Here is a 12,819-nt window from a genome sequence, read left to right on the forward strand (position 1 = left end):
TGTGTGGAAAAGGAGAGGGAAATTTTTTTTTAAAGGCCAGGTTGTTCAGAGAATTGATACATTAGGATTTTACATACAGACAAGTTATAATGCATAAAAAGCAAATTAATTTTTTGGAAGAATTTCTATAAAAATGATTTTTCCTTTTTTCACAATCAGCCTAAATAATCAGATAGGAGTGAAGGTAGCAGGAAAAATTACATTTGTGGCTCTTGAGATTTTCCTGCAAAAAATTAAAACAAACTGTCATATTTTGAATTTCACAGATTTTAATATTTCTTTTAGACTAAGGAATGACTTGGGGGTAAGAGGACAATGTTTTATAATGACAAATCTACCTTTATTTCAAAGAAGGAGTCAATTTTAGAAGACAAAAAAGAAATTTTATAAGGGTTTTTAATGTGGAATAGTTATAGAGCCTCTCAAATCCATGGGCATCTGTCTGGGAGTGTTAATGGACACTTGTTCTGCCTTGGGAGAATCCTTCTGGGCATGGAAGAGAGGTCAGAAGGGGTTTTGTGGCAGGCTTGGCCTGCACCCAGTGGTGAGCTACAAAGTCACAGATTTTACTGGAGAGAAGAATTTCACTTTCCACGTGGATCTGCCAATATATTGAATTAATTAACATTACAACTGTGAACAGTTCTGTGATCTCGCTAAGGAGTTTGCCCTTGAAATGGAAGAGGTTGAAAGATTATGGTTGGGATTAAACAGTCAGAAATGGATTGTGGAAAAACATGATGAGCTCTTGGATGAAATAATTAGTTCTAGAGGTTCATTAATGTAAAAATGAAGTACCCAAATGCAGTGGGAATGCAGGGCTGGGCTGACTTTAGCACTTGTGCAATTTGAATTCTCTACTGTGCCCATTTTCTATTGATTGGCATTTGGCAGACGATGAAAATTGTTTTTACCAGTGGACATTTTGATGGTGGCATGAGGGAGACCTGTGGAATTCCTACTGAGAAATCCTGAGAACAGGCAAGGAAACTTTTGTAGGCTGTGAAATTGCAGAGGCACAGCAGAAAAATGGTGCAGCCCTGCTGCATCCCCTGAGAGCAGGCTCCTGCTTTATGAGGAGGATCAGCTTGGGCTGATGGGCCTTGCTCTGAGAGAGTTGAAGAAGTAAAAAAAAAAAAATTTAAAAAAAAATTCGAAAAGTTTGGAAGTGGGAAAAGGCAGATTTCCAAACAGCAGAATAGAAAAATGAATTTAATAACAGTCTAAGGAATTCAGGCTGCTGCTTATTACTCTTCAATTAACTATATTAGGGAGAAGGGTAGATCTTTGAAAAGTTATTAAAGAGCAAAAATAAGCTGCAATCTCTTTTTCTTTTCATGTGGTTACTGCTGAATAGCTCAACTCACAGACCAGCTGCTGGGCAAAATAAGGAATCCTTTTATCAAAGACCTTTTCCAATAGGCAAATGATAGAAAACTATTGATCCAAAATGTTCTACTGCTCTTTCAGAGACTTATTTGAAACCTTGAAATGCTTCTTCATGTACATTTAGCATTTTATTTGATTTATTCAGGCAGAAAATTTTGTTTATTCAAATTGTGCCCTTAGAAAGGGGAACTAGAAGTTCAAAGCAGCTTTGTGAGATCAGCAGCTACTCTGTGTGACTCTATTTCTGCTTTTTCAGAGGAGGATTCTTGATCTTCTAGAGTGAAAAGACTTTTCAGATAGCCTGTCAGAATTCAGTGTTCTTTTCCTGTCTTTCCCCCCCAGGACATCAGTCCTCCTCGAGGTTTGTACATATGTTCAGATGGGGGGATATTTTCAGCACGATGCCACAGCTGTGTTGCCACAGTTGCTCTGAACCACAGTTTGCTGAGGTTGTCAGCTTCAAATCATTCATTTAAACTCTCTATTCATCTCTGCCACAGGTCTCAACACGAGCTCTTTTTAAATTTCTTTGATTAAAAGAGAGATTTTAAATTTCTTTGGCTGTCTAATAGGAATGATAAAAATACGCACATGGTGGAGAGTGACCACGTATTTGAAGCGTGATTCATTACAGACTCCTGCCCTAAAAGACTTCTCACTTGAAGCAGCATCTCCTTTCCTCTCAGCTGCTGCAGCTGAAACTGTGGAGGGGGGATGGAAATTCAAGGCAAGCTTCTTATTTAGCATTTCTGCCTTGCCAAATGCATCAGAGACAGGAAATCACTCCGCTTGCCAAAATTTATCATACTGTGTCTCCAAAAGTGAAAACAGGTTTTTCATATAGCAAAGCAATTGCTGTGTTTTGCCACAGATAATATTTTGAAAGTTGGTACAAGGTATCTTTGTAGCACAGATATATTTTCTTTTCCAAACTGATTGCAGACTTCAAAGAGCTGAGCTTTTTGAGATCCTCTTAAAACTAATTAATCAACTTTGCAAACTGCGTGTCTTCCTTTCAAGTAGAACCCACAATCCCTCTACCTTGGGGAATAATTTTCTTGTTTTCCTAGCATTTTCCAAATCTAATTATTGTACCTCTAAATAGGAGATTTGTTATTACACAATGTGATTAATTAGATAACCTTATTTCTTTATCAGGTGAGAAATCATCACAGAGCTGATGATAAGCTTATGAAATCAACAAAGACTGTATAAGGCAAAATGCAATTACTTCTCAATTAAAAATCCATTTGACATATTTGGGAGATTAATAAACAAATTGGATTTTTTTCTACACAAAAATGATTGGATTTTTAAAAAATATGAATCGTGTTTGATACACCTCATCCAAATCTAAAGCATAAGCCAAAGCAAAAGTATAAACTCAGTCAGGTAGAGGTAGCAGACACTTAATTTTTCAAATATGATCTCTAAAAGGGCTGAATTTTAAGTCAATATGTCACCTGGATGCTGCTACATTCATTCATTTGCCACTTAAACACATTGAAACACTTTGTTTGAAGTAGGGTACTGCATTCTTACTCCTATAATCTCAAAAAAAAAGCCAGAAATGCAAATAGTCCCTAATTAAAAGCTGAAATAGGATTATTTTCAGTTGTAACTTCTAATACATGTTTAGGAATCCTGATTGAGCAGCATCTGGTCTTCATTCCTAAATATTAATTTTGTCTTCAAATGGAGAAAATTTTGATGCCTCTGCACATTTCTTTGTTCAAGGGTTCAGGCTTTCCCACAGGGAGCTGCTTGTGCTTTGCATCTATTCCTCAAGTCCTACCTTACTTCCCTTTCTTCCATCAAAAGTGGGTGACAGGAACCCTACAGGAGTGAAGTGGAAATGATCTGTGCATCAGCATGGCTAGAGAATATCTCCAATAAGCAGAATTTAACTTTTTTTTTGGCAAAAGGAAATGTTATCTAAATTTTAAAATGTATTGGCTGACCTTGAGATTAAAAAAATCCTACTTCAGTCATCCAGCTGCCAGGATCTGACATCAGAAAGTATTTTGGTTCATTTCAGGGTTTTATATAGGATGAGAGCTACATCTTTTCCCTGTCTGCCCACAGCTAATATTCCTATTGCTCATAGCATGCCCAGTGCTGTGTCATATTTCTTCCCTCTATTGTACAATGAGTGTTTGGATTTGATCCTGCATTCCACTTGGAGCTCATTTCTCTGGAAATGACAGAGAGCCTGGGACTCTGATTGCTGCTGCAGGTTTCCTTGCCTGTTTGATAAATGCCAACGTGTGCGAGTGCTCTGGGATTTGGTTTCATTTCAGTTTACTAAAGGCCTAATACAAAACCTGTGGAGGCAACAGAAAAGCTTTTGTCTTTGGATTGGGCCCTAAAGAATTGCCAATATCTGTTGGAAAACCACGTTGTACTTTACAAATGAAAAGATCAGTCACGATTTCTAACAGACTGCAGCAACACCTCGATTAAAATAAGATAACTTTGTATTTTCTCTCATTAAAAATGAGATTTTTTTCCCTTTGAAAATCCATGAGGTAATGCAGACTACAAACCTTTCTTCATATGAACTAATCACGTTTTTTTTTTTGGTAGTCTTAATGGCATGAAGCTCTGGATCTTTGCTCCTCCAGCCTCAGCAAATGAATACCTCGAGGGACAGAAATTTCATATACTTCTTTTCCCCCAAGGTTATCCATTCTGCTGACTGCATGGCAGTCTCTCTAAAGCATCCTATCAATTGCTCAAGTGTGAATGCTTTGTAATATGTTTTATATCTGGAAGGTTGAAGTTTTCTTCTCCTACTGGGAGTTTCATATTTTGATTAGAGTGTGAGTTTCTTTTTTTTTTTTTTTCTCCTAAGAATTCCTAAAAAAATTATCTTGTTGTACAAATAGTTTGGCAGCTGAAACTTTGTAGTTACTTGTGTAGAATTTACTTTCCTCAGTGAAACAGCAGAAGTGCCCTTCAATTTGAATTACCTTCCACATCAGTAATGCCAGACTACAAGTCTTGCTGTAGTAAATATCTTACTCAAATATGTATTTTAAACTATTATCTCCTCTAAAGGCTTTGGTCTTCTAAATATGTTCACTTATTTATATTAGTTATGCACTGTTATGCTGTTTAAACCTCTTCTTGGGCAGCAGCAGTTTGAGACTGGAGAAAATTGTCTGTAATTTAGAACTCCTGAGTTATAATTGCACAAAAGCAGATCTGGGAAAGCTGGTTTATTCTGATTTATACACACCAGAATGAGGGCTCTTGGACTGCCTGAGGACACAGTTCTGCAGGTGCAATGCAAAGAGCAGTGAGAACATGAATTAATGAGGCACCAGCCAGACTTCTCCAGCCAGCAGGACCTGCTTGATTCACTCTTGTCACTTAGGCAGGGGCCAGAGCTTGGCAAGGATTCAGTCCTGCTCAAACGTTTTATAGCTCTGGAATCTCAGAAGTTGCAAAATCTCTCATTTCTGGCTGTGTTTGTAGTGCTCAGAAGGGCCCAGGCAGGTTCATGCCCAGGCAGGGTTATTGATCAGAGCTGATGTGCAGCCCTGCAGCTCTCCCAGCTGGAAATGCTTCCAGGTGGGAGTGCCTGGAAGGGCAGGGCTGGCTGTGCTTGGCCTGGCCTCCCCCTGCTCACAGGGCATCCTTTGGGGCTGCTGGTGCAGGAAGGAGAATGAGCTCAGGGAACTTTGCCTCAGGCAGAGAGTTTTTGCTTTTGTTTGTCTGTGTGATGAGGGAAAGAAGGAAGGTAATATTTAATTCACCTTTTGGAACTTGTTTGCCTCTCGGATTTGAGTGACCACAGGGGCTTATCTGTGGGCATTAACTGAGGCAGAATTCTCCATGAGTCTGTTTGCCCAGAGTGCTCAGTGCCTGCTCAGAGAGATGAGCACAGGAGCAAGGAGGTGCCAGAGCCTGGGACAGAGGAGCGGCAGTGTCACAGCACTGGAATGTTCTTCCTGCCCCCAGATGTTCTTCCTGCCCCCAGATGTTCTTCCTGCCCCATCAGTGACCCAGGTGCTTATTGCAAAGGTAAAGGTTTGTGCATGGATTGCTGGCTTGGATCAAAGCTGCTCTGATGAGGGGTTAATTAATGAAACTGGGCAAAACCCCCTCTTAAGCTCCTTTGTTTGATATTGTCAGATATAGATCAGACTGAAATGTGGGGTGTTTTAAACACTGTGCTTCACTTATTGACTAAAGGAAAATTATTTGTGACTTTACATGAAGAAAGGATGTTGTGACTTTCTCTGACTCTTCTTGCACTTACCACCCCCAAAAATCAGTTTAAATTACCATAACCATCCTCTAGCAGCGCCTCTCTTCCAGTGCTTTGTGTGGCAGTGGCCAGTTGTTTGTATTTCAGAATAAACATACTGTATAGCACAAAAGACTCTCGTATGGGAATCTCTTGCAGTCAGTTTATTTCTTTTGGTAGGAGTTTATATCAATTTCCATATTTGTAGTTCATTCCATTATGATTTTCTATCCCATTTGAACATACATGTATTTTTATTTCCAGCTGGTCTTGCACAGGCTCATATGGCAATTAGTTCCACAGGAAAACAGATTTAAGATGGAAATTCTAAAAAAAATCATTTGTTTTATATTTAAATCAGTATTTTAATGTCTTCTTAGCCTTGCAACCAGAAAAAAAAAAAAAGCCACAGAAGTACCTGAATTGCTTCTTTAGTATCTTTTTTTTTTATTTCCATGACATTGTGATCTGTTCCACACCAAAGGTGTTATGAAGAGCATCCTCTCTGCTTTTCACATTTTTTGGGTTGTTTTTTTTTTGGGTTTTGGTTTGGTTTTTTTGTTGGTTTTTTTCTTTTTGGTATTACTTGTACTTTTTAAATGCTGTTTAAATTTAAAATTAGATGTGAGATATAAGAAAGTTGTTTTCCATGGAGCAACAGCCAAATGTTTCTTTTCACTTTGAGAGCAGAAAGACACAATTCCTGAAACACAAATAAGCTTTTTAGTTTGCTTTCATGAAGAAAGCAGATGTTAATTTTAGCAAAGAGGACTATTAGTTTCATATTTAGTGCTGGAGAAAATATTGTGGTTTTTAAGGACAGTACCATTTGTAAAGAATGAAAATGTGCACTCTGGAGAGATTAAATCCACTCATTTATAACTTCTGCCACATTAAAGGAGCTGAATATAAATTGATTGGATTAAGCAAATATAATGTTACATTCTTTTCAAATATGTTATGTATATGTAATTAAAACCAGATTTTATATATTGACAGCCTTTGCAAAATATAGATTTGATTTAAACACTTTTTGCATTCAGAATGGTGCACATGCTGTAATGAGTATCTTGAGGGGAAAACGTCTGAGTGCTGTGGCTGAATATATATTTTAATATAAAGTGAGCTGTACATTGGGTCTGAAGTGAGATTTGTGCCTGCAGATGAGGAGAGCTATTCATCCCAGGAATATTAATCCCAAACACACCTTGCTCAGGATTATCTGACCTCACCAATTCTTGAGCCCAGTCCTTGAAACCCCTCCTTTGCCTCTCCCAAATGTGGATAAAGGCAGCAAGGGCCTTATCTGGCTCCAGCTGGCACAGCTCACCCTGAGAGCTTCTGCTGATCTGCCCGAGGAACTGAAATCATATTTTAAATGCTATCACAAAACTCTCAGGAGTGTACAGGGATTTAAGAGCAAAATGTTTGGCCATGAGGGAAGAGGGATGCAGATGCTTAGCTAGAGCTTTTTAGGGAGTTAGGTTCAGTTAGTTCTGTGGGAAGAGATGGAGAACTTGGCAGCAAATCTGTTTTTTTCCATGGCATATGAAGGGAATGCCAGCATTCAGCAAGAACACATTGGTGTGAAGATGCTGATTTTTCTGATGCATGGAGAACATGGGATTTTTAATGAGTATTTGGTGGTTAGGGAAAAAAAAAAGCCAAAGAAATGCATCAGAAACTCCTCAGATAAACAACCCCGTGCTGCTGTTGTTTGTGCGGTGTCTGACAGAGGGGTAGTACATTTGTTTTTATGTTTTTTCCTCAGGACCATACTGTTTTGCCATGTTGCTGAGGACTTGTGCAGTCATAAACCATCTGCAAGGTTGCCTGGGATCAACCCCTTGTGAAAGCCAGGTAGCACAGCAGGAAAATTATCACATTGCTCTGGGGCCCGCAGAAGTCTCAATCCCTGAGCTTCTTGAGGGCAAAGCTCCTTAATGAAATCACAATATTTGGATGGCACAGTCCCCAGGATATGTAAACACGCTGCCTAAACAGCTGTTAAATAATTGCCAATGTTTATTCGGGCTCTCAATCAGGGAGAGGTGGATTTTAACACACTTTATGGTGCAAGGCTCCGTAAAGAACAAAGTTAATCCTTCTGATGTGGAAGTATTTCAGAGCTGCAGAGCTCTTTCTTTGAAGTCACTGCTTCACTCTGTGCTGGGACAGTGATTTCCATCCATTTTCACCCTGCTTTGTTTAGGACTTTTGCTCTAATGCTGGATTTAGATGATGATTAGGTTTATTCAGAGAAATGCGAGCTTCCGACAGACGGCACAATCAAACCTGAAGTCCCAGCACAGTGATCTCCAAACAAGGCTTGCTTGAACCAGTTTGTGTCCAGAATTCCATGCAAGAGTTTGCACTTGTTCAAGTGCCATGCCCCAGCGTGGAATGTGAATATTTGCTGTAATACATCTGTACAGTTGTATGCTGCTGGATGCCTAAGGTTAGACTGGATGCTCCACACAGAGCATAATTTATTTTCAGACAGAAAGATGTTCCAAGTGGCAGAGCATGAAGTTAGGAGCAATGTGTGAATCCACTAAAAGAAAAGCAGCTTTTAGGTAAGAATTGTGTGTTTTTATCTCTTCAGTTTTGCACCTTCTATTCAGGATTTCTAAAGTGAAAATAAGGAGGGGAAAAACCCCAACACATTCCTGCATCTTGTGAGTACTTCATTTATAAGTGGAAGATATGATTTTCACAGTAGTATCATTTATATAATCACTACTTATCTGGAAGTTTTGCACTGGTATAAGAATTAAAGGTTTAGTTTTACTTTATGCTTTGAGGAGCACGTGAAGTTTTCATTAAGAGCTTTATAGGAACACAGGAAGACAAGACCATGCTTTCATTCTTAAGAACCAAAAGAGTAAATAGAATATGAAAACTGTTCCTGGATATATGATCTAAATGTATGCAGTGTGATTGCTCCTTTCTAAATATTAACTGTCTGCCTTGGTGCTTTGCTCTGTGGCATGGTGACAGCAGGAGAGCTGATGTGATATAAATGATGCCAATCTCTGCTCTGTTGGCATGAGCATCTGTCTCCTTGGCAGACTCCAAAGGCAGCTCCTGGCAGCTTTGGAGTTGCCTCTAGGTCTATCATATGGTTAAGCTTCTGACTTTTCCTCTTTAGCTAAAGTCCACTCCATCTGGAACCTATTTAATTCTCTTTCACCTTTGATTCTGGAGAAACACTGATGGAAACACAGAGAATTCTGGACTGAGGACTCTGGAATTGTTTAGGTGTTTGTGGATGCTAAACTTCTGAGGAGATATGAACCAAACTCTCAGTGTTACACACTAGAACTGAAATCTGAAAGTGGAAGAACCCAAAAGCAGTGTTTCTTAGAAAACTATCAAGGAAATTACAATAGAGTTTCTTCTTTTGTTTTGTTTGGGGGTTTTGTTAGTTTTTTTAATGGCCAGCTCAGGTCTGCTGCAGTGGTGTCCCACCTCTCAGTGCTGCCTGGGCTCTGGGAACAGTCCAGCATTGGGAGTGGGAGAGAGGCAAAAACCAGCAGCAGGTCTGAGAGGGTTGTGGGTTTAGCCAGGTGGTTGCCACAGATCAAAGCAGAAAGCAGCCCAAAGATTCATCCAACCTTGCAAATGGTTTGGTTCAACCATGGGCAACCAACCTTCAAAATTCTAGTGTAGATCAGGGCCACATTGCACTACATCTCACAAATCTGAATTAATCTCCTCCTTCCTGCTTCTTGGACCAGTCTAAAGACCAAGAATGAATTGTTTTCCCTTGCAGCTATAGTGGGATCTGGCTTTCTTAGAGACATAAACCAAACAAAATCTTCCAGAGAGATGAAGAAACTGTCAGAACAAAGTGGTCATTAATTCTTTATTAAATCCTGTTCTTTCTTTCATGCTGCTATATTGCCATTTAAACCATCTTGGTCCCTCACAATCTCGTGCCAACATCAGTGTCTAGCAGGTGAAAAGAGAAAGGGTCATCACCAGTGGAATGTTTCAAGCTCATAGGTACTAAAATAGCTATGACCTTTGGTCAGAAGAGCAAAACCAACAAGAAGAACAAAGCCATGTGCATTGGAAAAACAAAGCCAGTGGAGGATGAGAACAAACAGCTCCTGTGCAGCAAAAGCAGACAGCTTGCTCACTCCTCCTCTGGATCCCAGCACACTTCTCAGGGTCTCTGTGACATCTGGCTCACTTGCTTCAGTTTCTCTTGCCTCTTTCTCTCCCACCAGGAGAAGGCTGTACATGCTGCTCCATCCTGCCATGCCAATTACAGCAAGGGGATAATGACACTGACTCTATTCCAGGGCTGGCTAGGCTGAGAGCCCATTAGACAGATGGGCAAAACATGGGAGAGACTTGACTATAACTTTGAGAACTGGCATCTGAAAAGCCAGAAACTTATTTTTGCTTCTTGCCTGGGTATAGCATAGACTTTCACATTGCTTTCATATTGGTAGACTCAGATCTCAACAAAAATTCCGGTTCCTACCTCTTTTTCTGACTTGTCTAAAGCATCCCATGACATACAGTCATGTCTGTGAGGATGACTTATGGAAACAAAGGGAAAAACATTCTTGGAGTCGCTGTCTTGATGATCCTTATCTGAAGTTCTTCATTGTCTCTTTCTGGGCACACACAGTGCATTTGAATGCTTGGATATCAATTTTCTCAGCACAGCTTGAGCCCCACTGGATGCTGTTGGCCTCTGAGCATCATTCAGATTGGTCCAAGCAATCCCTGAACCTGACATCAATTTGTCTGCCAAAGCCACCAGTTTAATAAATAATGTTATCAACCAGGTAATGTCCCTTTAATATTCATATCCTGCTTCACTCTGCATTTTTATGTCTGCTTTGAGCAGTCACTTGCAAAGACAGCAAGCTTGGGAAGCTCCTTTAGAAGAGAGCAGTGCTGGGGGCCAGGCTGTCACACCGTGTGTTATTTGCCCTCCTCTGCTGCATATCAGGGAGGTGAGATGCTTCTGAGAAGGAGATGGCTGAGGAAAGACACTGATTTGGGGTTGGTACTTGACAGACAAAAATAGATGCAAGATAAAGAATGTTGTTACAAGTATAAAAATGAGCAAGGAACCAAACTGGTCAGAAACAGAGAGACACAGGTGACTCACTGGGAAATCAAGGAATCCAGTGAGGATGGGTTACTTTTGACTCTTCCCTTGTTTTACTTTGTGGCTTTCAAACCATCCTGATTCCTCCTCTAAATCAGTTCTTACCATCTCGATACTTGGAAGTGAAAAACTTTTTCTTACACTAAACTGGGTATAACATCTTATTTACTTGTTAATGTAGCTGCCAGATTATATAACTACCAGATCATGCAACTCCTACACAAATTCCCAAGAGAAACAGGATTAACTGAGGGTATAAATACTTCACAAGTCACTGTCTTTGCAGACCACGAGTGGCAAAGGCACAACAGGAAACTTAATCTATAGCCTTTAGTTTGGCTTGTGTTTCAAACTGAGAAAGAGGAGGTTTAGATTAGATTTAGGAAAAAAAAATCCTTCCCTGTGAGGGTGTTGAGGTTCTGGGTGCCCCTGGATCCCTGAAAGTGCCCAAGGCCAGATTGGATGGAGCTCTGATCATCCTGGGATGGTGGAAGGTGTCCCTGCCCATGGCAGGGGGTAGAATGAGATGGGATTTCAGGTCCCTTCTAACACAAACCATCCTGTGGTTCTGTGACTGAAATAAGGGATTAGTTAGAATATCTGTAAAATTATCATATAAATTATCTACTACTTGGTGGATTATTGTGAGATCAGAGGACACACTTTTACAAAGACATGCAGGAGTATCCATGAAAATACAAAGTGTGCTTATAGAAAAAAGGTATTTAAGAAGAGAAAAATATTTCAAGGAACCTAACAAATATTGTTAGAATACTGATGCCTCTTGTATTCTCATCCTGGGAATCCTTTGGTGCAGCTCTGTCACTTTTCTCTTGATGGATGTATTTTGTTAAAGGCATCTGGTGGTAATAGATGCTGGAAGTGCTGCACAATAGCAAGAGCCATCTCAGAATAATAGAATGTTTAGAGTTTGAATCCATCCGTCACAAGAAAAGACTACCTTAGATGTGGGAATCAAATAAATGTCTGAGCAACTTCATTTCTTTTGTGCTTTAAAAGAGATAAGGATAGCTTTCAGGCTAACTTCACCAAAACAGCCCTAACCTTAAACTTCATGTCAGCAAAGTCAGGAGTGAAAGAGAATAGAACATCTTCCTGCACTTCATTGGTATATTTATGATTGATTTAAGATTTTTTTTTTTTTTTTGGGGGGGGGGAGGGGGAGAATGAAACAAAACAACAAAACCCCAAACAACAAAAATAAACACACAAAAAAGCCCCACATGAAATATGCAAGCAGGTTTTTTCATTATACAAAAAATATTTCTTTTATGTGCCAAGGGAATAAGTCAATTTGTGCTAACTAGGAAAGAACAGGAAAAATGCCTGAAGATGCAAAGGTTTATTTTTCTACAATATGTGCCCCTGGCCATTTCTATCAAAGTGCAGAGAAATGTTAATGCCACATGCTCTCCAGTTTGGAGTTATTTCTCAGTATTCATGTTTTGCCATTTTGCTGGCGTTCTAAAGTAACAAATTCAGAATGTTCAACCCCTGCAGTTGTCCAGGCTCAGTTCAGGAATGTTGTGGTGCAGCCTGCTCAGGAAAACTCCAGGAAAATGCTGTCCCACACTAGAAGTCAATGGAGGTTGTCTCTGAGTTGAGGATATAAACAAGTTTGTTGTTTGATCTTGACTGTTCTCACTTTTTTAAAAAAAATTGTAGTGAGAAGGGAAGTGGAATAAAAAAAAATGAAAAGGGCTCTTTTTAATTCTGATTGAGAATGAGAGGGTAAAATATATTTTCTTGGGAAATAAAATCTTGAAGCTTAACATGGATTTTCCTTCGGCAAACTTGCTAATGACCTGTTTTGAACACATTTAGAAAAAGTAGCTTCCCAGTAGGAGACATTTATATTAGAAGGCAGTTCCAATTTTTTGAAGTGTTTGATGAGGGAGAGCAGCACATATGAGAAAAGGAATAAAATCTGAGTGTTGCCTCTCTCTTTTAAATGCTTATACAAACAGCAAAGATCCCACTAAGCTGCTGTTTCTTTTCAGGTGCACATAATGTACAGTTT

General features: G+C 39.5%; 2 long non-coding RNA genes across 2 annotated transcripts in view; both read left to right on the forward strand.

The window, feature by feature from the left end:
* LOC135304239 (uncharacterized) overlaps positions 1-12,819 on the forward strand; it is a 49,931-nt gene that overhangs the window by 28,416 nt on the left and 8,696 nt on the right. The window lies entirely within an intron of this gene.
* Positions 5,000-11,007, forward strand: LOC135304081 (uncharacterized). The gene is made up of 3 exons (XR_010365519.1): positions 5,000-5,134; positions 5,248-5,418; positions 7,416-11,007. It is a non-coding gene; the product is annotated as an uncharacterized LOC135304081 (long non-coding RNA).

The sequence above is a fragment of the Passer domesticus genome, chromosome 7, assembly GCF_036417665.1.
Source record: "Passer domesticus isolate bPasDom1 chromosome 7, bPasDom1.hap1, whole genome shotgun sequence".
Taxonomy (NCBI): domain Eukaryota; kingdom Metazoa; phylum Chordata; class Aves; order Passeriformes; family Passeridae; genus Passer; species Passer domesticus.